Here is a 27,996-nt window from a genome sequence, read left to right as displayed (position 1 = left end):
GAAAAACAAAAAGAACTTCACCAACTGGGAAGTTTATGGAATTGAAAGGCAGATGCGAACTCACTGCAACGTTTACAAAAACCCTTGACTCTGCTAACGGGCCTGATACCCCAAATTCAAGTTACAGGGGACATTGTCATTGTAAGGACCGAACCATTTTATTATCTTGCCGAGACATGAATTGCCATAAATCTTTCAAATGGTTTCCAGAGAAGCTTTTGGGTAATGGATACTTTGGAGACTTGGTCACTCAGAGAAGGGCCACCATCTGGCAACTGTGCTGGAGACGGTGACGGACGCAGTCAAGTCCGCCTCTGTCCTCATGCAGCCGACCCTCCTCTCGACAGAGACATTGCCACACAAACAATCGGTTGTGACTCAGAGAGGCACGGGGGGCCCCTGAACTGTGTAACAGAGGGACCTGAGTGAATGTGAAAGGCTCCCAGGGCTGCGAGGAAGACGTGGAGAGAGAAACAAGGGCAACGGGCCAGGGAAGAGGGCGTGAGGGACAGACAGACAGACATCCTGGTGGCCTGGTGGTGGGCGCAGCTTGGCTTGCTCTGGAAAAGGAAGGGAAGCCAGTGTGGCCTCGGTGCCCGTGGGACACCACCGGTTGGAGCAGAGGTTGGAGGGAGGAGCAGAAGGCAGACCCCTCGGGGCGTCCGGGCAGTCCAGAGCGGCGCACAGGCACCTGCCCTCCTGTCCTTGACCGGACAGCCAACGTCTCCAGGAGGCAGAGATCCACGGAACAGGCAGCAATAGCCTAAAAAGCCTCTTGAGGACTTTGGCTTTTTAAAGAAGAGCACCTTAGAAATGAGACGTGCCCGAAATGCCCCGGATGCGTGGCGCTGACTCTTCCTCCAAATGCTGAAAGAGACGAGCGGAAACCTGCAGTTCGGAGCCCGTCTCTCCCCTCGTTGGGACCGTTATGTCTGTTTCCACGCGTGCGTCTGCGGGTTGGCAGAGGTGGACGCCGAGACGAGGCGCTTCGCTTTCGCCCCCTGGAAAGGCAGCTGCTCCCGGCCCCTCGCACTTCGCATGGGAGAGCCCTCCGGAAACACGGCCTAAGAGACAGCAGTAATTACAAGCGTGGTTCAAAACGGAGAGCACTAAAATGGAAAATGCCAGCCTCCAGAATCGTGGAGCGAAACGGCAAAATAAATATCTATTTTTCAGCTGAAGAGAAAATGAGCAGTGTCTCGGAACGCGACGGAAAGTTCCTCTCGGCCCCAGCCGGCGCGGGAAGCAGCGGAGGCAGGGTCCCTACCCGGAGAAGAGATCTGTGGGCCTTTTCAAAATCCCCTTTATCCTCTTCTTCTGTCCTATAAAACAGAATGGAGATTTCATCAACTTGGCAGGAAATTGCGAGCTAATAAAAGAGCCTTGTTACAGAGATAATAAGAAGAGAAAAGTCATAAAAGACAGACTTGAGCTCGGTTCTGGCCTTAGGCCCTCCTTCCTCGGCTCGGCGGGGACCCGAGGTTCATCAACTCAGTTAATGGTGTGGATGGCCACCAATCTGTCCTTCCTTGCTCCTCCTGCTCTTTCTTCACATTCTGGGACATTTCCGCCCCTAGGGGTTGCCTTGCAAAGGCCAACAGGAAATCCATATAGCAGGAAGCCTTGCCTTGTCGCCTCCCGCACACGTGTCACCTGTTCATTCGCTCAGTAAATGACACCCTGATGGAGGAACCGGACAGGATTCGGCATTGAAGCCATCGTCAATAAACCCCTTCACCTGAGGCAGGACAGCTTATTCCTCGTATCCTCCTGCTCCCTCTCTGGCTTCCAACCTATCTTGTCACCAAAACACCAGTCATCTCTTTTTCCCCTACTCCTCTCCAGGCCCCGGGCCTCACGTTGGAGTTGATGAGAAATGCAGGTTCTCAGGTCCCTGCCCAGACTACTGAATCAGAATATGCACTTTCACAAGACTCCTAGGTGATTCGTGTGCACGTAAAAATTTGACACGTGCCACGCTAGAGAGTCAGACGCACATGAGACCCATCTGAGCCATGGGTTCGGAAAGCCTTGCGGGCACATTTGATCTCACACCTGCGGATAAACACTGCAGCCTAATCCCTGGACAATGGCCACTGTCCTGTGAGATTTTGAAAGATTCAGAAGCCAAACAGGAGGCTTAAAGAGCTTACATTTACCCAGGTTTTTCTTTGGGTGCCCCAACCCTTTCTAGACGGTGCCATACACACAGACCTACAGAGTGCTTGACGTGGAAGGAGGCAAGTGAATGATGTTCTTTCCCGGAGGACCCTCAGACACATGCTGTTTCTTTGCACAGTTACATAAACATACTGCACTGTGGTTGTCTTAATGTTTAATTTAGATTGCTGCCCCATTGATTCAACTGTGGCTCGGGCAAATGAGAGTGAACCAGATTCATGGCTCCGCCGTGCCACGGTCCAGTCGTCCTGCCTCTAAGAGAATGACCACATCAGGGCCGTGCGCCTAATTAAGCACTTAGTCAATAACCCACTCCCTCTGGACTGAGCCATTTGCTTTATCCATTGCGGGAACGAGATCAAGCTGGGCAGTGAGTGTGGGTAATTCATGCAGGAAGAACTCATTTTAGGTGAGGGCGGATTGATTGGAATTGGCTGTTTCAGAGTCCGAGTTGGAGAGAAAGCGCCTTCCCTCCTCGGGCGCTTCCAGCAACTTCACAAAGACGAGGTGAGGCTTGAAAGTCCAGCCTGCCAGGGGTACACGGTACACCCCCGAAGGGCCAGCCGGACCTGGCCATGGTGGCCCCAGAGAGCTGGGACCCCAGAGAGCTAGGGACAGACGCCCCAGATTGCTGGGGACAGACGCCATCATTGGTATGCACACAGCTGGCTGCCGTGGGACGTCTGGAGCCGTTCTGTGTGCGTAAGAACTCTGCATTTTTATCTGAGCTCTCGAGACAGCTTATTGACTGCACTGTCTTACTGTATGGCACATAATAACATTGTTAGGGGAAATGTCAGCGAAGGCACTGAAGGGTGGAAAACACGAAATCAAATTTCTCCTATGACAATGGCTTGAATATTTGTTGGGTTTTCGCTTCCACCAAATGAGGCTGCGGCTTCTTTTCAGGCTGATTCAATCGGCCCCTGACCAGTGTTCGTCCGGCCAGCCTACCCAGCAGTCAGCACATTTTAACAAGCCATCCGCTCATCCTCCTCTCAGAGAGGGGTCTGGAACAGGCGGACGCTGTCCCAGTCTCTTCACAGAGAAATCATTTTCATAACATCCTGAGCATCCCAAGCCTTCATGGTATATTCTTTCATGAGCCATCTGCTGGGGTGGATGCATCCCTAAGACATCTTCTTTTGCTGGCATAATTAAAAGAGATTCTCCTCTTTCGAACGTTGTGTTACATTTACATTCAAAGTTATTTTGCTCTTTCTTTGCCCTTGCCCTCAAGGAATTGTGGGAATTCAAGTTAATAGGCTTTTAATGGCTCTGTGATAACTGTGATTATAAACTGTGAATCAGATCGGGAGAGCATTGGAGTTCAGCAGCATCTCGTGCAAAGACACCACCGTTCCTTTTGATCCTTGGTTGAAATTTGGTTTTTACTGTTCAGATGCCACCAGCCCCTAAGGGGGGAAAAAATTATCTTTACGGATATCTCATTTGTTTCACAATTGCTTTGATAACAATTTTAAAGCCTTTCCACGTCTTCCTTTTGATATATTAGCAGCATTTAGAAACATATCCTGTTGCTAAAAATTAAGTCTACAATTGCATTTCCTGCTTCCTTTTTGAGGGGAAGATGCTGAATTTATTTAAAACACATGCAACATGTTGGACACACACACACACACGCTCCACACACACACGCACGCACACACTGTCTTCAACTTTTCACTGCCAAATATTTAGAAATAAATTTTTACTGTGTTCTCTGAACATATAATTACTGCTTTGAGGCTAGTTAATGAAAATATACTTTTCTTTGAAACATATTGGCTCTACTAAATGAGCCTTTCCTTGTGAGTCTACAGATGAATTGATTGTGAGCCTCCTTGAAAAAAAAAAAAAAGAAAAGGCATTCTGATCATTGTTGCCAGATGTCTCTAGCAAGCCTGCCAAGCTGGGGCTAGAAACGCAGCCTCAAAATAGTAGGCATGGGATTGTCCCATCAGCCAATTAGGGCCCTGAGAGCAAATTAGCTCTCGCTTCCCATTGGCCAGAACATCTGTGACCTGCACATGGACAGCCCAGGGAGGTTCTAGTGAGCATCCCCCACTCTGGCCAGTCGCTGCTGGCATCTGTAAAAGGCCACAAATGGCAGTCAGTCCATGGATTTTAGAAACTGCCCTGTTGAACACCTCAGTTTACTTCCTAGGAAAATAGCCATGGCCATCCCTGGAGACCAGAGCATTTTCTAGGCAAAGTAATACCCGCGGTCTGAATAATTGCATGGGGCAAAGCCCTCACTAAAGTTATTCTCTAGAGACAAGGTCTCAGTCTCAGAGAAGTGGGGGCCCTTACCTACAGGGCCCCCGCCTTGGGGGAGAAGTCAACTAGATTTGTTCAGTGGGAAATCTGTAAGAGTGAAAGCTCCGTAACCCAGCAGCAGACAGCACAGCGCTGCCTTCTTGAATAACCATCATCTCAAACTGGAAATTGCAGTCACCATCAATTTTAAAAGACACATTTCAGCAAGAAGCCATGGGAGACATGGAACCCTAAAGACCAGCTCATCTGTAAGGAACAAAGCAAAGCTGTGGGATTCTCATCCACAAAGGTCAGCTCTTGGCAGCATATGCCCCACTGGGCAGCCAGGAGCTCTTTAGACGCCATTGCAGGACTGGCATCAGGACCAGAATTAAGAAACTACTATTGGCAGCAAAGACTAATTTGGTAGCAACAGCTCCCTCAAAAATATCCGTATCTTATGATCCAGCAATTTTACTTCTGAAAATTTACCCCAAAAAACGACCCATATATTTGCATGAAGATTTATCCCTAAGCGAGCTCGTGATACTATGTGTTTGAGAAAAAAAATTGAAACATAAAGTTGAACCCAATGCAGTCATGAAAACCACAGAATGACACAGAAAGGTTTACATCACATTGTTCATTTAAAAAGAGCACCTGGGTGGTTCAGTTGGTCAAGCGTCTGCCTTTGGCTCAGGTCATGATCTCTAGGTCTTGGGATCCAGACCCAGTGGGGCTCCCTGCTCAGTGGGGAATCTTCTTGTCCTCCCTCTGCTTGTCCTACCCACCCCCATGCTCTTGCTTTCTCGCTCTCTCAAATAAATAAAATTTTTAAAAAAGAAAAATAAATACATATATAGAATAATCCTCTTTTGCAAAAATATGTATGCATATTTATAGAAAAATGGAAGGTTACACAAAAAGTTTGAGAATTACTTGAGTTTCTTTTTTCTCTTCACTGGGCTTTTCCAAATGAACATGTATTGCTATCGTGGTTAGAAACGAAATGAGATTTTTTTCAAAGAGCGCATAGGAAAGCAAGTAACATAGGACTGATGTAACAGTTCAAGAGCTAGACAAGGAGAGGGTGTAAAAACTAAACGACAAAAAAACAGTGATGATCTAGGAAGAACAAAGAAGGCCAGACTGGTTTTGGTCAAATCATGAATTTGCACGTGTTCTAGAAAAAGTGTTTCACAGGCAATGCTCCACGTGGCATTAGGTGCCGAAGATGATCGGTGTTCCCTACTCTGGAAGGCTCACCACCTGTCTGAGGAATGCGTCCACATGTCCACCGGAGCACTCGTCTTCCGCCCTCATGGTGGGCAGAGAAGTTCCCCGATCAGTCTCTGTGGAATGTACTTTAATAAGCCCTCCCATTACGGAAAATGAAATCAAATAAAGCTTAAAGTCTGCCGAAGCGTGACACTTGGCCTTAACCCAGACTTTTGAGAGTGAGACCTTGAAGTCCAACAATGAGGAATAACAAAGTTTCGAGTTCCAGCAGCATCCCTGCTGAGATCTTCAAGCAGGAAGGCTAGGACCTGCTTGAATGTCTTCGTGGGTTACTCTGAACACAACCGTGAAACTTTCAAAGCTTCCGCTCTCAGGAATCAGACCCCAAAAAGCTAGATTTTTCTCAATTTAAGATATATATCCTTTCCATTATGGAAAAGCTTTTAGCATGACTTCTTCACTATCCAGTGTGCATTTTTACAGTAAATAGACCATCTGACAAATTCTTCCGTAAACGGGTTAAAGAAGGCTCCAAGGACACTGGCCAAGTGGTCAAGCCAGGGTTCAGTCCGAGGGAACAGAGGTTCATTTAAAGGGGTATTTATGGGAGACTTGGAGGCAGGAGGATCTGGGGGATAACAGACATTTGGCGGCTTGCCTCTCTGGCATCCATCATCACCTTTCTTTCGGCAATAACTCCAATTTCTGCTCCTCACGACCATCAGTCCACCTGGATGGGGCAAGGTGGGGTCTGCCCGTCAGTCCAGCTCTAGCCAGTCAGAGCACCACCTTCCCCTGGTGCAACTGTTTGGCTCTGGGTGGGCACAGGATGAAATCAGTCCAATCAAAGCAAAGTAAATTCCATTCTCAAGCAGAGAAAGAATCTCAGTCGTTCCCGACAAATTCGAACCTGAAAGCATCCCTGCCCCCACTTTCCCACCTCGGACCTCAAGAAGGAAGCCAACTCACAGGGCAGACCTGCCTGGGGCGGGGCTGAGGGAATTCTGAGCCTCCCTACACAGGCTGACCTGCACCAGAAGCCAGCGTGCCTCTGCCCTAGCCAGTGCATGAGCCAGGAAGGTTGCCCTCTGTCCGTGAAAAGGGAGGAAGGGTTGAGGGAGAAGCAGAGAAAGACGGCTTGACCTCACAGGCAGAGGGGAGGGGAGGACCCATGGGAAAGGAAGGTGGTGGGAAACAATCTCAAATCCACTTCCTCCAGGATTCGGGGGCCCTCCCTGGGGCCTGGCAAACACCTTCAAAGCCCAGGAGTCTGCTGCCCAGATGGGGGCCGTTTCATATGCCTCCCTGTCATCCATGTTCCTGGCTCATCCCCTGCTGTCCACTGCTACCGAGGACGCCTCACACGCCTGTCACCTTATCTTCTGCAGAGTTTATCTCTTGGTATGGATTCTCCCCAAGAAGGATACTGTAGAAGGCTGAGCCCTGACAGAGGAGAGGTGGGAAGGAGGAATTCCCATTGCCTGGTCTCCACGATCACTCTAAGTACTTGACTCTGATCCCAGCCCCCACACACTCTAGACTCAAACTCTCCCCAAAACACCAACTGCCTCTCCCTGATTTGGCAGATCTCGGGACCTCCTTGACAGCCCCACTGTTCAACCTGCAATTTCTGCTTTCCCTGCGCTTGGCACAGTTGGCCCCAGATGCAAACCCCGAGGACTGAATGATCGCTTTTGCTCTAAGTGTAGCCTCCTTCTTGTTAACAAAACTTGCTCATTTGTGACCCCTAGGCTCTGTGTTCTGGGCTATGACAAGCAGGGAAAGGAAGCTATCACGAAAACTTGAAAGGAGCAAATGGCAAAAGGGCTACTCATTCAATTTCATTGAATAGAGTTGATCAATTCCATATTTATTTCCCTATTGACCACCATATCAATAGCATTAATGGAAAGTTACATATTTTTCTGTTAAAAATAGGCATTCTTGGGGTGCCTGGCTGTCTGAGTCTGCAGAACATGCAATTCTTGATCTCAGGGTTGTGAGTTCAAGCCCTGGGTTTGGTGTAGAGATTACCTAAATAATTTTTTTTTTAAGGCCTTCTCCTCTGCATCTTTGTTGACCATGTTTTCTGGATTTTAGTGCAGTTGGACTCCTGGGTCTGTAAAATGCCCAACCTCTGTTGTAACCCAGTCCAGGGCAGTAAAGCAGAACTTTAAATGGTGCGTCCAGAATCATTTTTTTTCTGTTCTCTAAATCATCCTGGAAAGCAAAAGCACCTAAATGCTAACGCCCCAGTATTTCTCTGTATTTCTCAATATTCTCAGTATTTCTCTGAACTGCAGGAAAAAAATCCCAACACTTACAAATGTATAGGCAGCAACAAGAACCCTGGAAAAAGGCCTCAGGACGGCCACTGGCAGCAGCATCAGCCCGTGCTAAGAAAGCAGCTCAGGGGGCGCCTGGGTGGCTCAGTGGGTTAAGCCGCTGCCTTCGGCTCAGGTCATGATCTCAGGATCCTGGGATCGAGTCCCGCATCGGGATCTCTGCTCAGCAGGGAGCCTGCTTCCCTCTCTCTCTCTGCCTGCCTATCTGTCTACTGTGAACTCTCTCTGTCAAATAAATAAATAAAATCTTTAAAAAAAAAAAAAAAAAGAATGCAGCTCAGGAGTGGGAGGCTGGCTTGCACCCCAACACTGCCACTTCCTAGGTGTGTGATCTCAGGCAACTTTCTTCACCCCTTTGTGCTTCACTTTTCTCATCTGCAAAATGGAGATCATTTTTTAAGCACCTGTATCTTTAGAGGGCACCTAGGTGGCTCAGTAGGTTAAGAGTCCAACTCTTGGTTTTGTATCAAGTCCCAATCCCAGAGTCCTGGGATGGAGCCCCAAGTCTGTTTGTCCCTCACTCTTTCCTTCTGCCCCTTCCCCTGAGTGCTCACTCTTTCTCTCTCTCTCTCTCTCAAGTAAATAAAGTACCAACATGTTTGGGCTATTGTATTAAAGCCATTGCTAACAGGTGAAAAGCCTAGAAAAGTTCCTGACCCATGATTAGGTGTGAATAAATGCGAGCTCTTTTTTATATTTTACTGATTCCTCAACATGCACAGATTTTGTCAAGAAGTGGGGATCTAGCTCCTTCCAGTCGTAGCTGAGACTGGAAGGAGGAAGGAGCCTAGAAAGCCCGAGATGGGCAAGACCCGAACTGGGGACTCGCTCTGAGTCTCTGGAGGGCTGGCCACAGAGCCAGAGTTTTCAGAGGTGAAGAAGGCTGTGGCAGAGGCAGATGCTTTCCACACCAATCTGGGGTGCCCCCCCCCCAAACGATGTCCTCATTCTCAAGGATTCTCACAGGCCCTGACCTTGGATTCTGTTTCTTCCTCTGCTCTCTTCTCTGACCCCAGGTCTCCCGCAGCTGTGTTGGCATCCGTCCTTTCTTTGGCTTGAGGATGGTGGCCTGTAGGTGGGGCGGGGTCAGGAGGCAACCTGGGCAAGAGAGGACCCCAAGCACCAAATGGGAAGTCTGGAAGCTCAAAGGCAAATATGGATTCTGTACAGCTTTGCTAACAGAAACCCTTGCTTCAGTCTGAATTCAGGTCTTCCCCCAAAAATCACCAGCAATGACAGGCTCTTCAATGTGAGTTCTAGCCACAGGCTAAAGATTGGGCTTTACTGAACCAGAGTAAGGGAAAGAATGACAGTCAAACATCTTTTTCTGCACACAGACTGTAATCAGCTCCCCACAAGGTCATCGTGGAACACCAAGGACAATCCAGACCCCTCCTGGCTCTCCTCAGTAATGGACAGAAGCAATGGTGCAAATAATCTGGCCAAATGGTGGGTAATCCAAAAGTCATTTGCATTTGGCCTTGGGAGAAGTCTCCATGCTCATTCTGAGTGTGGATGTATGCAATCCTCCCTGTCAGCTCTGGGGTGTGCAGTGGGGTCTGGACATACCTATCTTGAGATCAGGCTATGTGCAGAGGAAGGCGTCTCCAACCAGTGTGGCACAGGCTGTGGTCACTGCAGAGCTCAGAGGACACTGCCCATTTGGAATGGATGTGTGCAGGGGCTCTCCGTGTGCCCCTGGCCCATCATCCCTGCTTCTCAGCTCTGCCAGGCTGCCCCTGCCGATGGTATCCCGTAGGCTCCTTTGCTGTTTGGCTTCCTGGCAGGTTGAACGACAGGAAATGGGAGCAAGGAGAGGAAAGGAAGCCCGGGCATCCCTTCCTGCATCCTTCCTGCTCTGGCACTCCTTCTCCAGTGATCTCTAGGTTCTGCCATCTCCACCTTGGTTCCAGTGTTCCAGGAACACTGGGCTCCAGGAACACCATTCCCCCCTTATCCTTTCGGTCTCCGGGTGGTGACAGAGTTTCACCATCCTATATGGGACCTCACCTGCCCATACCTCCACGAGTGGTGCCTTCATTAAAGTATTTTCATTAAACCATCTGGGGTGAGCTGTTTCCCACTGAATCTTGATGGATACAAGATGGTAGCAGAAGGGAATGAAGTTGGGGCAGGGGCTGGGGACCTGGGAGAGTTCATCAGAGAGGCAGCTAAATGCTCACTCAGAGCACAGCCCCTCACTTGATTTCACTGAAGCCCAACACCCCACCCCTCCTTTGTACTTAGAAGCCACTTGACTCTGCTGGGCCCACCCCCCACTTCAGACAGGGGGTATCATGTACAACACATATGGATCTCCATCCAGTGTTGGAGGACATTTTTCTCTCCCTTGTTGTCATCTGGGATGATGCAGTCCTCCAGGGATGACTGACTTCCTTTGGAAATGGATATATCAAATTATCAAAGGAGCCACTCACCCAACATTCTTGACTTTTCCTCCTCCCGAGCCCCTTCTCCAATCCTGTCCTCTCAAAACTGGGTTTGGGATTTTATTAGAAGGACCTTTTGTCAATCGCTGGTTCCATGATCTTAACCCAGACTATTTTCTAGAAACATGACCCAAATTCATCCTCCTTAGTCTGTTTAGCTTTCTGACTGTTAGTTGGTCAAAGCCATGGCTATTGTGAGTTTGCCACAGTAACAGTCTTTTTGATCATTGTTATGTTGATGGACAATTCAGTTGTTTCTGACAGTTTTTTTTAAGATTTTATTTATTTATTTGACAGAGAGTGTGCACTTGCGCATGAGTGCATGTAAGCACACAAGCAGGGGGAATGGCAGGCAGAGAGGGGGGGAGAATCAGGCTCTCCACTGAGCAGACAGCCCAACATGGGTTTCAATCCCAGGACCTCAGGATCATGACCTGAGCGGAAGGCAGATGCTTAACCGATTGAGCCACCCAGGTGCCCCAATGTCTGATAGTTTTTAAATCTAGTTAATTTCAGAGTTTCCTGCCCCATGAGTGGTGCCACCATCCATCCAGTTCCACACCACAAAGACTTAGGTGTCACCCATATACCTTTCTCTCCTCCATTCCCCAAATCCAAGCCACCCCCAAGTCCTGGCATATCTCTCAAATCCATCCTCTCTAACTCAGTTTCCAACAACCTGGTTTAAGTGACCACTGTTTCTCAAGTGGATGGCTGCCTTGTTCTGGGGATCCCTGCATCTCCTCGGCCCTCTCCACCCAGGCCATTCTGCAACCTCATGGTTTGGAAATGTGACTCAGACCATGTCAGCTGTTAAAGTCCTTTCGGTGGCCACCATCACACAGCATAAAGACAATGTCCTCTGTGCAGTCCATAAACTACTGACTGCTCTGACCTCTGCGTCTGGGTCTGGCTGTGTCTCAGACCATCTTCCACCTCCCTTTCTGCCTCCCTCCACAAACAGCACTCTCTGCCACCATATGGTTGTACGCTGCTCTACCCCACACCGACCTGACCTCTTTGTCTACCCAACTCCTGTTCACCCTCCGGATCTTAAATATTACTCCTCTAGATCAAGTTCCTTCCCCCAGTTAACTGTAAAAACCTGAACTCTCCTTCAAAGCACCTGTCACAGTTTGTAGTATGTAATGTGTTCAGCCCCCACCCCCACCCCAGGCTACTCACTCCATAAACCCAGGAATTATCCCTAGATCCTCCTATGTGACAGGGGCCCAAGGGTCTTGAATGAATGATTTTTTTCCTATTAAAAATGCTGCAGAGGAAATTTTTGAATCAACGTGGCAGATTTACCACATGCTTCTATTTCCTCTTCTTCTGAAACCCTCCAGTGATGGGATTTTTCAAAGGTATACACACAAAAGGACAAGAATAACAAGAACTAAAGAGGAGACAATAGCAGAAGACCTCAGCAGATTTTTGGAATGTAAACAAAATAAAACAAAATTAAAAAAAAAATAAGTGGGGAAATAGTAGCTGCTGCAGCAAAGAGCAGCAACTGGGCCCCAGGTGCCGAAAGAAGGTCAGCCAGGGGTCGTGGAGAGCCTGGGCCCCTGAGACCTAGAAAAAATACTGTGGACATTGGGGACACAACAAGGCAGAGGCTGATAAAGCTCCTTTAAAATCCATAGCCAGAGGGCTCAACCCTTGCCCCTTTCCCACCCTAGGTAGCCAAGCAACGATTTTTCTCATCTCTACTCTGACACCACCACCAGTAGAAAAGCAGGGCCTTCTCCTCCAGAGAAAATGAGTCTGAGGGTCTCCACTGGGGAGGAAATGAGGCATGGGGGTAAGGAGAGCACAGGAATAAAAACAAGCCGCTCAGGTGAGCATCTAATTCTGCAGCTTCTCGGGAAAACCCTCAGGCCCAGAGAAGCAACTTTTCACAGTTGCAAGTGGGCCATGGCACGCTGATTGGTCTCAGGACCAATCCCCAGGCAGGGACAGACTGTGGCCCCTACCATGAATAAATATGATGTGGGAGCCCCGATTCGGTTCTAGATCAGAGAAAGAAAAAAGGCAACTATAAAGTATAAGTTGGGAATGTTGGGGAAATTCAAATATGGATCCTATAGCGGGCTATAGGATTAAACATCCTGCTTAAATATCCTGCTGTGATAATGGTATTGTACAAAAATATAGGCAAATATCCTCTTCCCTACAAGCCATGCCAAGGCACTTAGAATAGTGGTGCCTTTCAGAGAGCCAACAAGGGAATTCTATACATACAGATATATATGTGCATGCCATGTACACACAGATAGATGGAGAGATACATACAGGTATACATAGACTACTAGTCGGACAGGAGGGGGTGGGGAGAGGAAATCAGACAGAGCCAGTGTGGCAAAATGTTAACCATCATAAGACTAGGTGTGGAGTATTCAAGTATTCACTGTTCCATTCTTCAGTTTTTATAGTAGGTTTGAAATTTTTCAAAATAGAACAACAATGGAAAGAATCCTAGTAGAATAAATCCTTTGACAGCCACACTAAAGTGAAAACCAATAACAAATATACTTTGTTGGATATTTAGTAAAAGTGATTTTCAATCCAGATTCCTAGTCCCAACCAAACGACAAAATAGGGAGGGCAGGAAAAAATACTTTGGACATAAGAAAGGAGTCCGCATTTTTATGTCCCATGTACTCAAGAAGCTAGCGAAAGACATGCTTCAAACAACAAAGACAGGATGCGGGAAAGAGCCCCAGGAAGAAAAGCAGGCTGGGGATGGTGGGAAAGAGAAGCCACAGGACGCAGGGGTACAAGAAGGCTGCGTCCAATGCAGGCTACAGCAGAAGGGCAACCACACTTCTGGAAAAAGGAAACACAGAAAAGACCAAACAAAACAAAACTCTCCTGGGCCTGCCCAAATGGGAGTTGTCATTGATGAACATGGATCAGGGCATTAAGGGAAATGCAGTGATGACACATAGTAAACTGGCAAATATGAAATCAATTCCATGGTTAATTCCAGAAAAAAAAAAAAAATGACGAGTATTCCAGAAAAGAGATGGGGGACAAGAGCATGTCTGCCTCAGCAGTTAATATTTGTAACGTTATAATAAAGGAAACACTGTTGGGTTTTTTGTTTTGTTTTGTTTTTTTGTTTTTTGTAACTTGTTCAAAGCTGGGAGGGCACCTGGATGGCTCAGTCAGTTAAACGTCCGACTCTTGATCTCAATGCAGGTCTGGATCTGAGGGTCGCAAGTTCAAGCCCCACGCTGGGCTCCACACTGGGCATGCAGCCTGCTTAAAACAAAATTGATGCAAAACAAAGCAAAACCAAGACACTACGTGGGAGTGAAGATGGGGACTGTGTGTGTGGAAAGGTAGGGAGCTGGTTTTAATTATGTTCTCACCTGTCTGATTTATCGTCTGGAAATCAAATGTAAAAAAATGGGTACGTCAAGAAACAGCTGCCCAAAATAATTAAACGCAGAGATGCAGACTGATATTTATACGTTAGTATTCATGCCAGCGTGGCTCACAGGAGCCAAAAGTGGAAACAATCCAGCTGTCCACAAACAGATGGACCAATGAGCCACGTGTGGCCTTTCCCGGCAGTGGAATATTATTTAGCCTTTAAAATGGAAAGACACTCCCGACACTTTCTATGTGGGAAAACCTTGAAGACATGCTGCTGAGTGACATAAGCCAGTCACAGAACAACGAATATCATGATTCCACTGATAGGAGTTACCTAGAGGAGACAAATTCACAGACACAGAAAATAGGGTCAAGGTTTCTAGGGGCTGGGAGCGGAGAGGGAAGTGGAGAGTTACTGTTTGATGGGTACAGAATCGTCTTATGGTAAGACGAGGTAAGGTAAGAAACTTCTTTAAGAAACTTCTGGAAAAGGGGCGCCTGGGTGGCTCAGTGGGTTAAGCCGCTGCCTTCGGCTCAGGTCGTGATCTCAGGGTTCTGGGATCGAGTCCCGCATCGGGCTCTCTGCTCAGCAGGGAGCCTGCTTCCTCCTCTCTCTCTGCCTGCCTCTCTGCCTACTTGTGATCTCTGTCAAATAAATAAATCTTTAAAAAAAAAAAAAAAAAGAAAAAAAAAGAAACTTCTGGAAATAAATGGTGGTGACGGTTGCATCACATCGCAGGTGTTCTTAATGCCACTAAAAAAAGGTTAACAAAAAATAACAGCAGAAGAATAATATTCGAAGTTATGGTGGTAACTAGCAGGAGAAACAGCTGAGTAGGGAGTGCTTGCAGGAAGAGGGGATGCGGGGCGAGGGGAGGGGAGGGGAGGGGCGTGGTAAGAGACAGTTGCTGGTCATTCAAGTCCTTGTTGCACTGTTTTAACTTTCAAAAGGATAGCAGGAAAATTCACACAGTGATGCTTACTCGGATACTTTGTGCATATGTTCTTTAATCCTCCGGTCACCAAGAGGCATGTGCCTCCAGTGTCCCTGTTCTCAGCCAGCCCACTGTGCTGTCCCTTGGCCACCTGCATTAAAAAGTGATCAAAGTGCAAACTAATTTTCAAAAGATGCTGCAGTGAATTTCCTCGTCTACGTATTTTATGCGCTGCTATGTGAATATCAGATTCCTAGGAGTAAAATAGTTTGAATTTTTATAAAAGACAAAACAGGGTGTCCAGCTCATTCTGTCGACATAAAAACTAAGAATGTTGCTGATGTAGATGTTACGTTCCTCTTCAAGTAGAACTGAGCACAGATGCCAATGACCTTCTTTTGTATTCGTGATTTTTAGCAGGTCTCTCCAGTTTTTGCAGTCCCCCCCCCACCTCCCTTCTTACCTTTCCTGTGACGATGATCATTGTAATGGTACCTGGGGTATAAAATATAAGAAAAATGAGCACCGGAAGAGTAAATCGGGCTTCCTTTAGAAATAGAGGAAAATAATTTTGCAGTTGAGGAAACACATTAAAATACTATTTTTCTAGTGAAAATAGTTACATCACAATTTTAAATTACATTTCCATTTGAAATGGAGTCGATTTGCACCACCTACTGGAATGTATGGCTCTATAAAATCCAAGGTTTCAAAATTAGGAGTCCGCTTTTAGAGACTTTAGAGTTAGGTTTTTAGTTATCTTTGAGAGACCAGACCCTTTGATATGTTGGAAATGCCAAATGCTAATTTACTTCAGGGACCATTTTCTAAAACAAACTCTCTTTAGAAGCCAAATTTAATCATCTAGCTAAATTAACAAATTGTACAACTGCTTATAAAAATAAAATGATTAAGCCAAATACATCAACCAAAGAGATAAAAATGTAAATTAGAAGCAAAACTGAAATCAATACACATTATCAGTTGCTAACTCACTATTAAAAAAGAAGATTCGAGCAGACAACTGGAAAATGACAGGAAACATAAGCAAACGGGATAATAAACAGAACATAACTCAACATTAATTAAAAAAGAACTTGCCCAATGAAAATTTGATCGTGTTTATACCCAAAGTAATAATCATTTTCATGGCTTAATTACAGCTGAACATCAACATACAAAGTACTCATATTTAAGCTCTTTGACATTGTAAAGGAAATCCCAACAAAAATTTCATTCTTCATGACAAACTATTCCAAGCAATAAATTTCTGAATATCTAGTAGCAACATTCATTATTGCATAATTGACAGAGATTCAGAAAAAAATATATCTACAGTATCCACTATTCTACATGAAATTGCTTTAGAATAGAAGCCTAAATGTATTACATTTTAATTTCTTGAAACCTATTACAGCATTTCACTTATTTTATGGGTGTTTTGTCTCAAAATTGATTTTATTTTTAGATGTCAACTAAATTAGATGTCAACTCAATTAACTGAAGCATAAAATATGCCAGCAGGATATATGTAAAATACACCCCACAAAATAGTGCGCAAGTAAGCACCTGATTGAAAATCCGAAGCACAAAAAGGTCCCGTGTGAAGGTCCCGTGCGATGGCCACCAACTCTCCATAATCCTCTTTGTTGTTATAGGTGATTTGTGCATGACAAGCCTGTGCACGTGACAAATGTCATGTGCAAAGTTGCTGGAAGGTGTTTTTCCTTAGTGTAGTTCACCGCTGGTGTGATTTCATTCTTGAGGTTCTCATCTGCATTGGAAAGCGTGGTGGTTTAATTTCTGTTGGCTGAGCTCAAAGTCTTTCACTGAGGATACAGAAGAAATTCTTAGCGAGGCCAAGGATGCCTTTCCTGGTCAAGACACAGCTGCCTCTCCAGCCGGACCTGCCACCTGCAGCTCTCCAGGCTTCTGCCCCAACCTCCCCACCACCTTCCTGTGCCCCGCCCTGGCCGTGCTCCCCACCGCTACCAGGACTTTGCCTATGTTTTTCCCTCTGCCTGGAATTCTTTTCTCTCCCCACTTTGGCCTAGTTACTTCTTCCCTGCCTTTTCTGGCTGAGTCAATTCAAAGCGGCAAGTTCGAATCTGGGGGGTACTTACCTGCAAGTTTCTGCATTCCCCCACTAGACTGATTTTACTCACCTGTGAGTCCCAAGCACGCAGCACACCACCTGCACAGAGGAAATATGGAATGACTCACTCAGATCAGGGCCAGAGAGGCACCTGCTCTGGCCCTCCTCCAGCTACACCCCTCCCCAAAGGGAGATGGGCCCACCTGGAGCTCCAGGGAGCCCACTCTAATGGCTCCAAGCCTACTCTGGGGTCCATGGAGGCTGCTTCCTAAGCCTGTCCCCCAAAACACCTGGTGTATCCACCCCTGTGCCCAAGGGGTGGCCAAGGGGCATCTGTTGGAAAGGTGAGAGGATAAAATATATTTTAGGGGCACCTGGGTGTCTGAGTCAACTAAGCGTCCAACTCTTGATTTTGGCTCAGGTCATGATCTCAGGGTTGTGAGATCGAGCCCCACATTGGGCTCCCCTGGGTGTGGAGCCTGCTTAAGATTCTCTCTCTCCTTCTTCTGTTGCCCCTCCCCCTGAAAAAAAAGTACAGAAGTATTTTAATAGTTGGCAAGGGGTGGCTGTGATAAAAGTGTACAGTTAAGGAAGGAGGATAGAATGTGTTTTATTTCATAATTTGTTGGTTTAATATATAACTTGAGATATTTCACTATATGCTATGCAGAACTCCATTTATAGTTTTCCCCAAACCCTGCCAGTCTCCCTCCCCAAAAAACAGGCACAGAAGTGGTTTCATGCATATCTGAAAATAAACTTTAGCTCTCACTTAATATCCTGATGATCCCTTGTATCCCATCTGAAATCTGAGTTCAAAGGAGAATGACTCTTAAAGTCAACAGAGATAGAAATATTGAATGTCAGAGCTCCGTGATAAGCACAATGAATGCGGCCAGGGGAGAGGAACAGGGATAAAGAGTTGAAGTCATTCCATTTGAAACCATGTTTCAAAATCACTATATGACCCTGAAATATTAAAAATTATGTTCTTTGGACAAGAGGACAATGCATGTTCTTGCCTTTTTGCATTGCACTACTGTTTGAATTTTCTAATATAACAGTGCTTACATTTGTAATGAAAATATTACTTTTAAAAAATCAAGTTACTATTCTGTTTTATTTACAAAATATGAACATTTCACCAAAGCTCACCATCTTTGCTATCCTTCACATGGAAGCAACAGTAAGAATTTTTTGCCCGTATATTAATTTCAGAGGCAAAAACTGTATTTTCTCAGAACTCAGTGGAAAAGGACTATGGCTTATCTTACATTGTAGATAACAGGAAGTCACAAATAAGCTCCATTTCTAGGTTTAGAAAATGTGTCACCTGGCTGGTGGACTCAGAGCCTACTTGATTTGGGGCAGTTCCCTGACCGTTTGTTATTCCTGCCAACTTCCATTAAGCCCACCTTGATTTCTTTTGGTTTCCTAATCATGGTCTGGAGTTTCTTTTTCATACCCATTCTTCTAGAAACCCAGTTTTGTTTTTCCTTACTTAGAAATAAGAATGGTCTAGGGACGCCTTGGTGGCTCAGTCAGTTAAGCATCTGCCTTCAGCTCGGGCCATTATCATGATCCCAGAGCCCTGGATCCAGCCCCGAGTTGGGCTCCCGGCTCAGCCGGGATCCTGCCTCTCTCTCTGCCCCTCCCCTGCTCATTCTCTTTCTCTCTTTGTCTCAAATAAATGAATTCTTTAAAAAAAAAAATAAGAGAAAGAAAGAAAAGAGAGAAGAACGGCCTCGTTATTCACCTAGCAAGAATTAATCGTGCTCCGTCCTTTGCCTCATCTCTCCCACCAAGTACCACACACCGTGCGCACCAGTCAACAGGGGATGCTCTTGTCCCCTCCCCCTTGCCCGGGCTGCTCCCATCTCTACACTTTGGCTAGTGTTTTTCCTTTACCATCCCACACCTTGCCCAACCTTCCAAATCCCAACTACCCCAGGCTCCACGGCCATTCCTGACCACCCTCCACAGTCACCCCCCCGCAGCCGAGTGTAATTTCACACCTTGGCAATTCTACCACACCTGCAACTTCTCCTTTATCATATCAGGAATCGCATTCACCCGTTACTACTGAGCACTTGCTACTGCCCTTGTCCTCTTCCCAGAGCTAGAGCATAAGCCCTTGAGGTCAGGAGCCCTGTTCTGCGACTGTCTTTAACCCAGCATTGTTTCTGGGACTCAGTGAATGTCTGAAATGAATGAAGCTACGTTGTTTGCTCAATCCCAACACTTGTGTCGGAACTGCTCAGGGCTCTCTTGAGAAATGTGTCTTTTCAGTGCCAACTCAGTGGACTGACTTAAGACAGTGATTGACAGAAGAAAATGGCCAGAAAAATGCAACACTGAAGATTAAATTAAAAGGGATGAAGAATGAACTGATTCCAATAATAATTCGAGGAAGGGGAGGATTGCGGGTGGAGGCGGACTAGATGTGTGTCGGTAATTGTTCAAGGTGCATGATGGTGACGGGTACACGGAGGTTCATTTTCCCACTCTCTCTACTTAGGTATATATTTGAAAATTGAAAATATTTGAAGAAGAAGGCAAAGGAGAGGAAGCAGTAACAATTGGTTTGCAGACACAGAGGAGGCCCCGGGCCCAGGTATGAGAGAAAGCTTGGGATGCAAGTCTCTCTCCCTCCGGGTACCATCCTTCCCTGTGGCCACACCCTGTCGTCCAGGCTCCTCCCAAATCTATACATGCCCTCGCTCATTTATATGGCTCTCATGCTCAGACCCTTGGCCCAAGTAATGCCATCCCAGGCTCTGCCTCTTGAGTATTGCCCCACGTTCTAGGACATTCCTAGACGGGAACGAGAGCCCTTTGGAGCCAGTCTCTACTTCAGCCAATCTGGTTGGCAAACCCTACCCCGTGGGTGTGATAAGTCACACACGGAGATCTTCTGGGACATAAAGTCCTTGATGTTTCTTAAATCACACCAAGTACAGTCCCCTATGAGAAAGAACTTGCCACAGTTTCCAGGAGACACCTCAGTGGAAATTTCTCCACTCTGGAAGGCTTCCCATAGTAGTGGAGGCTGGTGCAGACCACCCTCCGCCCAGAAAGACCAGTTCTATTCTAAAGGAGCCCTCTGAGGATCATCTCCCTGGCTGTGATTTTCCAGTGAGTTACGACAGTCAGATCATAACATTCATTGCAGCCAAGATGCACAGAACACCATCGTGCTTTCCTACTCAAGTCTTCCCTAAACAGGTCATGACAGCCACGCTGATGATGTCCAACCAGTCTCAGGGATAAACAAGCCTGACAGCCTCCACAGGACAGCTCAAGTTTCTCTTTCCACTCTCGTGCTAGCTCTTTCCTACTTCCAGAAGACCATTAAAAGAATGATATTTGTAATGTAGATGAGGCCAGTCTTTTTGCACAATGTTGACAGACAGGAGGAAGATTCCAGAGAGAAATACCACAGCAGCAAATGAATATAAATGATGCTTTTCTACTTTGTGTTTATAAAATGCCTTTTGTACCAGAATCTCAAAGTGCTCCAGGAAGCAAAGCTTTGACTGGCACATTCAACTCAGGGTAAACGTGAATGGCCAGAGCTCCCCAAGTCATTTGTGATAAGAAAGAACAAAAGTCCAGACACTCTAAAAATTCAATATCCTTGCCTTCTGGGTAGTAAATAAAAGTGTGCAGATGGCTAATGACATCTATGGATTCCGGCTCCATTTCCTAGGGAGAAAAAATGTAAATAAATATGTAAAAAATTGTCATATGTGGATAACACCCATGGTTCACCCAGTGGTTATCATTCAGACCAACGTCCACGTGCAATGGATTCTGTTACTGGGTGCCTTGTGACTGCATGACACCGAGAAAGTAAAGTATATCTTTTCCATGACCATGAGAAGACAAATACAGAAATGTTTAGTTAAAAGGTCTGTCCAGTCAGTGACTTTGACATCTGATGCTTTGGCACTAAGTGATACCTTCCTTTTGTTCTGTCCACTGGTGTCACTGCTTAATAGCTAAATGATTCATTAGGGTCTGCAAAGGTCAAACCCTTAACTAGAAAGGCAAAGGGGACCCACAGGCAGTGCCTGACTATGGGATTGATTTGAAAGTTCATTTGAGAATTCCTTTCTTCTCACTCTTCCTTGAAAGTGCGAAGGAGTGTGCACAGCATGAAGAACCCCTCAGGCTCCAGCCACAGTTGTCTTAAGAGCAGACGTTAGTGACTTTGAATCTGTTCTTTGGATTCATTTAGGGTTCCAGGCAGCTTCGGAGAATAAAACTCACAAAGGCTAAGAACACGTCTGCTGTGAAAGTAATACGTAGCACAGACAACCTGTCCCTACAACCACTTGCATTGTGTTCTGAAAGTCGATGCTAGCAGCTTACGAAGGAATTTCAGTTCTTCCAGTATCTAGAAAAAGAACCCCTGAAAGTGCAATCGAAATGGCTTCTGAAGAGTTTCAAATAATTTGCTTAAATGTTATTAGTCTACAGAAGAGCAATTAAATAATTATCACCTAAATTAAACAAGCTACTGTGTAGCTTTCACCAAGAGGGTGTTGCTATTACACTGGTAAAATGTACCTCTAAGTTTTCATTGTCTTACACTTTAAAATTTTTCTACTCTTGTCAGATTAAAGTGTAAAGGAAAATACAGATCACTTATTTGATAACTGTTCTTGACTTAAAGAGCAGCTGGCATGTGGTTTTTGGTACCATGCTGTGTCTAAAATAGTCTTTCTAAAAACAGCATTCTACTAACTTTCTTATCACACACTGTTATTAGTTTCAAAATGTTCTGAACACGCAGCCCCAAAGTATGTGATATAATTTGTAAATTCCATCATAGCAGTAATACATTAACATCAAAACACAAAAGTAGAAAATAATCAATATTTAACATATTTTAATTTATTAACTGCAAATGAGTTCTGTTCTACTAATATTCTTTAAAAGAGAGTAAAGTGGTCAAAGAGGTTTATTTTTGTGGTTCTAGTTTGAAAACTTGGTGACTGAACAACTTGAAGTGTCCTTCTAAGTTCAGTTTATTTTAAAACAGGGTTTGAATGATTGTCATTACTTAAAATAGCTCAAAAGATAATAAACGAACTAGGAAGAATCCCATTGTCTCAGAGATTTCCAAGCCAAACTGTCATTTCAACTGTATCCGCACATGAGGCAAACATTGTAGCTGAAATTTGGTTACATTTCCATCTTCTTTGAGTCCATCCATCTTTCCTACACACCAGTTATATGGTTTCAAGGAATAATTCAGAGATTATAAATTGTCTTACATGCAATGTGTTTACTTGTTCATTCCTGAGGAAGAAAGGTCAACAGACTGTTGTCAAGGAACAAAATTAAAAACGGGCAGAATGAGAGAGAGAGAAAGAGAGAGATTGAGAGAGGGAGAGGAAAGCTCTTGCTGGCAACTGGGGAGAGTGAAGCTTGCAGCACATTTTTGGGGTAAACAAATCAGTTGGTGGATGACAAAGAGATCAGTTTGGGCATTCTGAGTAGGCCAAGAAGTGGTATTGAGGAAAACAATTAAGATGTGGATAGGTTTTCCCAAAGCCTTGTGAGTGTGGCTGAGAACCACGGGGGACTTGCTGTCTCCATATGAATTCAGCTCTGCTGTCCCCCTTCGGATAGATGCTGCCCAAGGTAAGCCAGGCCTGCATCCCTGTTCTCCTCGGTATACTTAAAACAAACTCCATTCGGAAGATTTGTAAAAGAGGTGAGACATTTCAGCTCTTAAGTTGACTGTAGACATTAATTTTTAATAAGCAGCATAGGTCATTTTCAGCAACAAAAGCACACAATGTTGGAAGATTTGCAAACATCTATTTTCAAAAGTGCTCTCTCCATAAGATAAAGTTAAAAAAAAAAAGTCTTTCTCATTTGCTGTTAAACTATCACCTTTCTTTCAAAGGGACAGATCAAGCTTGTCTATTTTTATGAAATTTCCAACTAAAGCATCTTAATGATGGCTACTTGTCACCACAGAAAAGGATGAGGAAATGTGGGACACTTTTTATAAAATATAGTAACTTATTTTCTAAGCTTGACAATTCTTTTTTTAAGTGCTTTGCCACGCAATGATCTATAAACTGTGTGTGGCATATAAGATTTTCAAGGTCGCCTCTCATCACGGAATTCTGAAAAGATTGTCCTAAAGGCCTTGTTTTGTCACCAGATTTAATCATGTAGACAGTATCTAATAACCCATCTGAGCCACCATAAACTGGTATACTACAGAGTGGTCCCCAGATACCCAGTGCCCCTTGCTGGGGCATATGTCTTCCCTACCACATGGGTGCTACACTTGGCTGTGTATCTCGTTTTGGCAAAAAAAAAAAAAAAAAAAAAAAAAGGTGAGTGGCAGCGATGTTTGTCACTCCTTTTGTTTGTTTATTTGGTTTGGTTTGGTGTGTGTGTGTGGGGGGGGGGGGGGGGGGTGTTTGTGTATGTGTGTCCCTGACCAGAAGCTTTGGGAACTGGTTTACAGGTTGTACCTCTCTTGGTTGTACCACTCCGACAGGCAGTGCTCAGGGTGGTCTCATCAGTCTGGCTCACAGAGTAAAGATCACGTGGACTAGTGCAAGGATGTCCCAAATTCTGCCTGGGACACACTTCTACTAAATATTTGGGATGTCCTTAGCCTTAAGAATTTGTTCACAGTTTACCTGAAATTCAAATGTAACTTACCATCCTGAATTTCACCTGGGGACCCTATTTGTAAGTCACTGCATTTGGGAATTGCTTGTTTTGGCTGCAAAACCCAATCTTCCGTGACTGATAAACCATCTGACCATGGCCCAAGGAAGGGTGCCTGCATCAGTCTGCATATCAAGTACTAGGAGGCTTAATCTTTCCTTAGGTTTCAGATTAAAAAGCAGCAGTTCTGGTGCTTCCCGAAAGCCAGCAGAATGTCTGTAGAGATCACTGTTCTAAACTGTGGTCACCAGCAGCAGTGTTCAGATGCTGGAATCTTGCTATAAAAATACAGATTCTCGGCACTACCTTAGAATACCAATTTTGAATCTGGAGATGGCTGGAGGATCTGCTGGTTTAACAAGTTCCTTGGGGGATTCTGAGACACACTAAAGGTCTGGTGGCCTGTGTCTGCATTTCAACTTTCTGTAAGACTACGTGGGAGTCAGGGACTCAACCCCTTTTGCTGTTAAACTAGTTTTGTGTGATGTTCAACAAGTCAATTCTGCCCTCCTTTCTGGAGTGCACTGCACATCTACAGAGGGATGGGTTTGGCTCAGATCATCTCAGTCTCTCTTCTAAAAGTCCAGAACAAGGAGTCAGAAACCCAGGGCCTTCCAAGGTTCTGTAGGCAAAGTAAACAAGTAAAGGTGGGTAGCTGTAAACACTAGGTCATGCAGGGCACCTTGCAAGGCACGAGCCCCATTCTAAGTGGTCCCTGCATGTTTTCTGTTTCATGGGCAGAACTCCCAGTTCCTAGGCATATCTCCCTTGCATAGAACCACAACATTTTTTAAAAAGATATTATTTACGTATTTATTTATTTATTTGAGAGAGATATTGAGAGAATGATTGGGGGAGGGACAGTAGGAGAAGCAGACTCCCCGCAGAGCAGGGAGCCCCATACAGGAGTCAATTCCAGGACCCTGGGATCACGACCTGAGCCAAAAGCACCTGCTTCACTGAATGACCCACCCAGGCAGTTAATATTTTTGACTGTAAACATTTTTGACAAGATTTCTAATGTTGCTCTGGAAAACACTGTGTGCTGTGAATAACGGAGCAAATTTATGTCTGGCATTTCTCTGAAATCATAACGTGTGCTGGGAGAATGCGATTTGGAAGTGCGGTCTAACCTGCGGATTGTTTCAGAAAGGAACTGCTGTGAAGACTAACTTTAATAATTAATGACTGACACCACAATAATTTGGAGAGACTTCATTAAACCTTTTCAGCTTTGATTTTGCAGATTTAAAAAAAATTGGAGCCAACAACACTGTTTTTATGTCTCAAACACTTTGATAAGCATTTTAAAAGCCTGTCATACTAGTTATTTTACCTACATTGCCTAAGGGCTAAAACAGTTCAATGGGCTGGTGCTATGCCTAGTGTTGGTAAAACAGATATCAGATGGGACGCTAGCCCTCGAGGAGCTCACAGGTGGCAAGAGAGGCAAATATATACAGCTAGTTTTTCTATAAAGCGGCAAGTGCAGGGTAAAGCGACATACAAACTTTGGGAACAAAGAAAGGGACCCTAAGGGTTAAGGAGGGGGAGGTGTCAGGAGAGACTTATTAGGGACAAAATCTGAGATGAGTCTTGAGGAATAAACCAGGTGAGGAAGGGAAAGATGTCCTAAGCCTGGGGAAACACCAGAAATACAGACTGCTGGAACAACCCGCTGAAGCAGAAAACGGTAAGCCGTTGATTCATTCAACAAACATTTCCTAAGTGGTGAAAACATCAGGTGCTGGGGAGCCCGGTAAACACCCAAGAGTGCTGATTGGCTATAGGAACGGACACCTACCAACAAAGCAGAGCAGGCCCTAGGTGACTAGCACATCCTGAGCTGGGCGGAAGCTGCGGGACAGGGAAGGAGGAAGAAGGCAGACATAGAAACTATACAAAAAGAAACATAAATAAGCTTCTTAAAATGTGAAATTCTGAAAGTAAGGATCCATGTTACCCACAACATTAAATTTCAATCACTTACATCAGAAACAATGATAACTCACGATCTCTCTCTCTCTCTCACACACACACACACACAGAGCACTTAAAAGTGTTTGTACAGAAGAAAAGAGAGCAATTAACAAGCACTTAGCTAGAAGAATGGATTAACTCTCTATAACTGAGATGTACCCAGTTCCTCTTGCCTTCAGGAATCCCCCTCCATTACTGTCTACACTTTGCTGGTTCTAGTTCTGGGAGCGGCCTCAGGAAAACCAGTCTTCCTCAGGTCCTGGCACTCATTGGTAACCCCGCTACCCTGAAGACCCTCTCTGCCCCAGGACCCTTTTTGTAGCTGACCTGCTTTTTCTATGCTGAATTTCTGGCTCTGTTTCATTCCTCTCTGCCTTTTCGTTCTTTCTTTCTTCTTTGTTTCTTTTTCTTCTTTTTAAAATATTTATTTGAGAGAGAGAGAGTGTTGGGAGAAAGGAGCAGAGGGGAGAGGGACTCTCAAGCAGACTCCATGCTGAATGAGGAATTCTACACAGGGCTTGAGATCACGACCTAAGCCACTGAAATCAAGAGTCAGATGCTTCACCAACTGAGCCACCTAGGCACCCCCTCTCTGCCTTTTCACAGGCCATTTCTGGCACATTTTCCCACTAAGCAACATCACCAAGGGTTCAGGAACCTGCTTCTCGGGAAGCCTGAAACATATTTGAGTCCTGAAAATACAAATTACTGCTACCTCAGAAAATCCCTTCTTACAAAAAATTATAAGTTTAATAAAAATTATGTTTTATGATAAAATAATGCATAATCAGAAAGAAAAATGGAAAACTAAACTTTAAAGAATTGATTTTAAATCACTTCATCTTACCATTCAGAGGCTTTTTATGGACACAGACACAGGCAAAAGATATGCTTTAAAAATTAGGATCATAATACATATTTGCTTTTTAAATTTTTATCATTTAACATCATATGTGCAATTGAAATGTTCTTGAACATTTCTGAAAAAGAAGTTAATAGTTGCACAAGTTAATGGTATTCTATACCAGGGGTGCCTGGGTAGCTCAGTGGGTTAAAGCCTCTGCCTTTGGCTCAGGTCATGATCCGAGGGTCCTGGGATGAAGCTCCATGTTGGGCTCTCTGCTCAGCAGGGAGCCTGTTTGCTCCCCTCTCTCTGCCTACTTGTGATCTCTGTCAAATAAATAAATAAATTTTTTAAAGGAAAAAAAAAGGTATTCTATACCAAAAAAGACTTAATCATCTTCCTAATGCTAGATAATTTGTGTTCAATTTTTTTACAATAAATGTATTGCCCTGCAAGAAAAGACTTTACAAAATATTAAAAAAATATCAAAATCAATACATGTTGAAGTGTCTACAAAATGTACTATTATGTATAATTCACTGTTAAATATAATTCATAAGAACGTTTCCGTACATTTGAAAACAAATTGCAAATTGAGCTTCCTCAGTCACAAGGACGTGTGACTATGCACACAGTTATCAGAGCCCAATGTAAGTTACAAGTTGAGATAGCCAAATACTGCAAGGCAAAATTAATTTTTCAAAAAGTTTCCAATGTCTTGCCACAAAACTAAGCAACTTTTTATGAAGCATGTGGCTGCATTTATGCTTGATATGGCAGTAGATGCGGATTCTGAGCAGAAGAGATCCTAGCGTCTCCCCAGCTTTCACAGGGCGCTGGCTGTTCCTCTACGTCCTTACTACTGTAGGCACCGGCATCATCTCCTGGGAGTCTGTTGGAAATGCAGAATCTCAGGTCCATCCCAGACCTACTGAGTCAGAATCTGCAAGTCCACTAGATCTCCAGGTGTCTCCTGCGCGCGTTAACGCCGGACAAGCCCCAGCACCACCCAGAGAGCCCTTTGCTAGCTCCCTGGGGCCGGACTAGTTGGCAGGCTCTCCGCCCCTGCTTCCCGAGTCACTAGGCAAGCGCGGCACCTGGAAAAACCCTGTGGAGGTGCGACCGCCTTCGAGACGCGTCGGTTCCGTAAAGGCGGCAGGCCGCCAGTCCGACCCTCGGGGCCACGGGCCCAAACCCGCATTGTGATGCGCGAGCAGGACGCCAAGCCGGGGCGCGCCGGAGCCTGCACTGCCCCTCACCTGCGCCCCTGATCGCTCCCTTCCTGGGGCTGCGAGCCCGTCGGGCACCGAAGGCTGCGGAGGCAGGAGCGCTCACACCTCGCTACTTTATTTAACTGGAACGGCTGGTTACAGGACTGCGCGCCGTGCACCGCGCTGCGACGACCTCGCCGAAGCAGACGTGCCCGAGGCCGGGTCGCCAGAACTGTTTGCCAACAAAGGGGGGAGGCGTGCAAGGGGTGGAGCCTGGGAATCAGCTACCGCGAGACGTGGCCCCTTGAGGAGCCTCCGTCCGGCGCAGGCGCAGGCGCACTACACCTCCTGCCGCCGCCGCGAAG

General features: G+C 45.5%; 2 long non-coding RNA genes across 2 annotated transcripts; both read right to left on the bottom strand.

The window, feature by feature from the left end:
- Positions 1–136: 136 nt before the first annotated feature.
- On the bottom strand, positions 137–14,421 carry LOC123388704. The gene is made up of 3 exons (XR_006603196.1): positions 9,594–14,421; positions 8,999–9,122; positions 137–1,322 (listed from the first exon to the last, which is right to left on the bottom strand). It is a non-coding gene; the product is annotated as an uncharacterized LOC123388704 (long non-coding RNA).
- Positions 14,422–14,496: 75 nt separating this feature from the next.
- On the bottom strand, positions 14,497–27,898 carry LOC101689392. Its single transcript, XR_001179264.2, has 4 exons — positions 27,680–27,898; positions 16,962–16,990; positions 16,366–16,570; positions 14,497–15,291 (listed from the first exon to the last, which is right to left on the bottom strand). It is a non-coding gene; the product is annotated as an uncharacterized LOC101689392 (long non-coding RNA).
- Positions 27,899–27,996: the final 98 nt, after the last annotated feature.

This window comes from Mustela putorius, unplaced genomic scaffold (genome assembly GCF_011764305.1).
Source record: "Mustela putorius furo isolate JIRA1106 unplaced genomic scaffold, ASM1176430v1.1 tig00003909_pilon_pilon_pilon, whole genome shotgun sequence".
NCBI classification, from domain to species: Eukaryota; Metazoa; Chordata; class Mammalia; order Carnivora; family Mustelidae; genus Mustela; species Mustela putorius.
Note: the sequence above shows the minus strand (reverse complement) of the source record. Positions and strands in the feature narration are given on the sequence as shown.